A 5,000-nucleotide genomic window follows, 5' to 3' on the forward strand; every position below is an offset into this window, starting at 1 on the left:
CGCCGCGAGCGGTGATCCACCGCTAAGTCGTATTGTTTTTGTTTTACCGTGGGTTGCCACATTCGTGAAGCGGGATAAGGGTTTTAAAGGAAAAAAAACCCCGGGCGCTCCTTCCTCCGCCGGGGGGGGAGAGACATTGAACCCCCCGTGCTCCCTCCGCGGGAGGAGAGATGAGTACCGGGCGGCGGGCAGCGGTCAGGCGGCGAACCGCCAGCCAGCGCTTTCGGTTGGGTTCGTGGCGGGCGGGACGGTGGTTGCGGACGGGGACCCGGCGCCCGCCTCCAGCGAGCGCGGTCCCGACTCTCCTCCGTCGGCCCTCGGAGGCGGTCGGGGCAGCGGGCTCGCTTTGGCGTGGGGCGGGCGGGGCCGTCGGGTCGTCCGGCGGTGACCAGGCCCAGACTAAGGCTCGAGCTCCGGTGGGGGCGCGAGCCGACAACCTCGGGAGACCCGCACGGTGGCGGTGGCGGGGAGACCCTCGGCGGCAAGAGGAGAACACCGGGTGCTCGGTGGGCGCGCTAGCCAGTAATGATCCTTCCGCGGGTTCACCCTCACGGAAACCTTGTTCGACTTTTACTTCCTCTAGATAGTCAAGTTTGATCGTCTTCTCGGCTCCGCCAGGGCGTGACCGACCCGGCGGGGCGATCCGAGGACCTCACTAAACCATCAATCGGTAGTAGCGGCGGGCGGTGTGTACAAAGGGCAGGGACTTAATCAGCGAGCTTATGACCCGCGCTTACTGGGAATTCCTCGTTCATGGGAAATAATTGCAATCCCCAATCCCTATCACGAGTGGGGTTCAGCGGGTTACCGCCCTCGGCGAAGGGTGAACACCGCGCTGATCCACTCAGTGTGGCGCGCGTGCAGCCCGGACATCTAAGGGCATCACAGACCTGTTATTGCTCAATCTCGTGTGGCTGAGCGCCACTTGTCCCTCTAAGTTGGACTCGGACCGCGCGGGGTCGGTAACTAGTTAACATGTCGGTCTCGTTCGTTATCGGAATTAACCAGACAAATCGCTCCACCAACTAAAACGGCCATGCACCACCACCCACAGAATCGAAAAGAGCTATCAATCTGTCAATCCTTTCCGTGTCCGGGCGGGTGAGGTTTCCGTGTTGAGTCAAATTAAGCCGCAGGCTCCACTCCTGGTGGTGCCCTTCCGTCAATTCCTTTAAGTTTCAGCTTTGCAACCATACTCCCCGGAACCCAAAGACTTTGGTTTCCCGGACGCTGCCAGCGGGTCATGGGAATAACGCCGCCGCGGATCGCTAGTTGGCATCGTTTATGGTCGGAACTACGACGGTATCTGATCGTCTTGAACCTCCGACTTTCGTTCTTGATTAATGAAAACATTCTTGGCAAATGCTTTCGCTTTTCGTCCGTCTTCGCGGGTCCAAAATTTCACCTCTAAGCGGCTGTCTGAATGCCCCGGCCGTCCCTCTTAATCATGGCCCCAGTTCAGAGAAAACCCACAAAATAGAACCGGTCCTATTCCATTATTCCTAGCTGCGGTATTCAGGCGACCGGGCCTGCTTTGAACACTCTAATTTTTCAAAGTAAGCGCTTGGACCCAGCGGACACTCAGCTAAAACATCGAGGCGCCGAGGGCAGGGGCTGGGACAGGCGGTGGCTCGCCTCGCGGCGGACCGTCAGCTCGATCCGAGATCAACTCTGAGCTTTTAACTGCAGCAACTTTAAGATCGCTATTGGAGCTGGAATTACCGCGGCTGCTGGCACCAGACTTGCCCTCAATGGATCCTCGTTAAAGTTTAAAGTGTACTCATTCCAATTACAGGGCCTCGAAAGAGTCCTGTATTGTTATTTTAAATCACTACCTCCCGAGTCGGGAGTGGGTAATTCTTGGCGCCTGCTGCCTTCCTTGGATGTGGTAGCCGTTTCTCAGGCTCCCTCTCCGAATCGAACCCTGATTCCCGTTACCCGTGGTCACCATGGTAGGCACATAAAGTACCATCGAGTTGATAGGGCAGACATTCGAATGAGGCGTCGCCGCCACGGAGGGCCAGCGATCGGCTCGAGGTTATCTAGAGTCACCAAAGCGGCGGGCGCCCCGAGGGCGCCCGCATGGGTTTTGGGTCTGATAAATGCCGCATACCGGAGGTCAGCGCTCGTTGCATGTATTAGCTCTAAATTGCCACAGTTATCCAAGTAACGGATGAGCGATCAAAGGAACCATAACTGATTTAATGAGCCATTCGCGGTTTCACTGTACCGGCGCGTGTGTGCCAGACCTGCATGGCTTAATCTTTGAGACAAGCATATGCTACTGGCAGGATCAACCAGGTAGCCCCTCAGGCGGCGGCGGCGCTGTGTGGCGCTTCGCTCGCTTCGGGGCTACTGAGCCCTGTGGACCAGGCGAGGCTTTCGAGACGCAGATGTGGACGGGGTGAGGTTCGAAAAACGTGCTTGCGGACAGGGCCCGTCGCCTTTGCGGGGTGGGCAAACTCTGGGTTTGCCTACCACCTCTGTGTGAGCCCGCCGTGGTATGACCACCGGGGGCGGACGGGCGTCTCGGTCTCGCTACCGGCGATCGCGCCTGGTTGAAGCGGGGGGGAGGATGGGGGCGGGGTCGGGAACCACCACCCCTTCCGACCGTCGCGCTGACCCCCCGACCCGGCGCTAGGCGAGCCTGCGGGCGGAGCGGACCGCCCGAGCGCGCGGCGAAGGTGCGGGCCCGGCGGTGGCCCTCGATGGCAGGCCACGTTTGCCAGTCGATCGGGGTGGGAGGAAGGCTGGCAGGCAGGTAGGCTGGAAGAGGCTGCTGTGGCAGCCTCTCGCTCTCCAGGGCCGTCCCAGCGCCGTCCCAGCGCTCCCGGGGTGTCTGCTGACTTGCGCCTCGCCAGACACCCGTCTCCCATAAATGACGGAGGCACCTTTGCTGAGCCTTACCCTTAGACTGCTCAACCGGTGAGGGAAAAAAAACGGCCCTGGCCGAGGTGGTGAGCGGCCTCCTGTCTCCCTTACGGCTGAAAAAGATGTGCTGCTGCTGCACTGGCCCTGCTGATGTCCTGTCTCCATTTAGCCGAGGGTGTGGTCGGCCTCCTCTCTCCTTCACGGTTGAAAAAAGATGTGCTGCTGCTGCTGCACCGGCCCTGCTGCTACTCTCACCACCTCTAGCTAATTGCTGATCTCCTGACCTCCAGCGGGCCCGGGGACCCACATCACACCTTGCTCCTGTCTCCCTTGCGGCTGGAAAAGATCCATTTTGTGCACTGGCCCTGCTGCTACTCTCTCTCCATTTGGCCGAGGCAGTGAGTCGGCCTCCTGTCTCCTTCGGTCGAAAAAGATGTGGTGCTGCTGCTGCTGCTGCTGCTGCACTGGCCCTGCTGATATTCTCTCTCCATTTGGCGGGGCAGTGAGTCGGCCTCCTGTCTCCTTCGGTCGAAAAAAGATGTGCTGCTGCTGCTGCTGCTGCACTGGCCCTGCTGATACTCTCTCTCCATTTGGCCGAGGCAGTGGTCGGCCTCCTGTCTCCTTCTACGGTCGAAAAAAATGTGCTGCTGCTGCTGCTGCTGGCCCTGCTGATATTCTCTCTCCATTTGGCCGAGGCAGTGGTCGGCCTCCTGTCTCCTTCACGGTCGAAAAAATGATGTGCTGCTGCTGCTGCTGCTGCTGCTGCTGCTGCACTGGCCCTGCTGATATTCTCTCTCCATTTGGCCGAGGCAGTGAGTCGGCCTCCTGTCTCCTTCGGGTCGAAAAAAGATGTGCTGCGGCTGCTGCACTGGCCCTGCTGCTACTCATATCCAGCATGGACCTTGACCTCCAGCAGGCCCGGGGACCCACATGCTCCCCTGCTGTAGTCCCCAGTAGCTTCTTTTCTGCAGTTACCCTCCACTGCATATCCAGCATGGACCTTGCACTCCCGCAGGCCCAGGGGACCCACATGCTCCCCTGCTCTAGTCCACCACTAGCTTCTTCTCTTGCAGTTACCCTCCACTGCGTATCCAGCATGGACCTTGCCCTCCAGCAGGCCCGGGGACCCACACTTAAGCCCCCTCCCACTAACAAAGCAAAACACCACTGGCAAAATCCTCATGCCCTGGTACTCCATAAAGTGAATTCAAACGTGCCCTGGTACACTGTGCAGAAACACTTTGCCACACACACACACACTCCTCGTGCATATGGTGCGACAACTTTTCTACATGCCCTGGTACACTGCCCGATATCTCCTGAAACATGCTCCCCTCGTGCATATGGTGCGACAACGCGTTTCCACATGCCCCTGGTACACTGGGCAGAAACACTTTGCCACACACACACACTCCTCGTGCATATGGCGACAACTTTTCTACATGCCCTGGTACACTGCCCGATATCTCCTGAAACATGCTCCCCTCGTGCATATGGTGCGACAACGTTTCCACATGCCCCTGGTACACTGGGCAGAAACACTTTGCCACACACACACACACACACACACTCACTCCTCGTGCCTGTAGTGCGACAACATTTATCCATGCCCTGGTACACTGCTCAGCAGCACTTTGCTAAGTACTCCCGTGCATATGGTATTACAGCTTTTCCACATGCCCTGGTACGGACCAGAAACACTTTGCCACGTCCGCTGTCGCACCCTCCTCGCCTGCTAATTGCTGATCTCCCCACTTCCAGCGGGCCCGGGGACCCACATCACACCTTGCTCCTGTCTCCCTTGCGGCTGGAAAAGATCCATTTTGTGCACTGGCCTTGCTGCTACTCTCTCTCCATTTGGCCGAGGCAGTGAGTCGGCCTCCTGTCTCCTTCTACGGTCGAAAAAAAGATGTGCTGCTGTTGCACTGGCCCTGCTGATATTCTCTCTCCATTTGGCCGAGGCAGTGAGTCGGCCTCCTGTCTCCTTCTGGTCGAAAAAAGATGTGCTGCTGCTGCTGCACTGGCCCTGCTGCTACTCATATCCAGCATGGTCCTTGACCTCCAGCGGGCCCGGGGACCCACTGGCTCCCCTGCTCTAGTACCCCAGTAGCTTCTTCTCTTGCAGTTAC

At 58.5% G+C, this 5,000-nt stretch overlaps 1 pseudogene; it reads right to left on the reverse strand.

Moving 5' to 3' along the window:
• Nucleotides 1-31, reverse strand: part of LOC120437103 — a 148-nt pseudogene extending 117 nt beyond the window's left edge.
• Nucleotides 32-5,000: the final 4,969 nt, after the last annotated feature.

Source organism: Oreochromis aureus, unplaced genomic scaffold (assembly GCF_013358895.1).
Source record: "Oreochromis aureus strain Israel breed Guangdong unplaced genomic scaffold, ZZ_aureus HiC_scaffold_54, whole genome shotgun sequence".
NCBI lineage: Eukaryota > Metazoa > Chordata > Actinopteri > Cichliformes > Cichlidae > Oreochromis > Oreochromis aureus.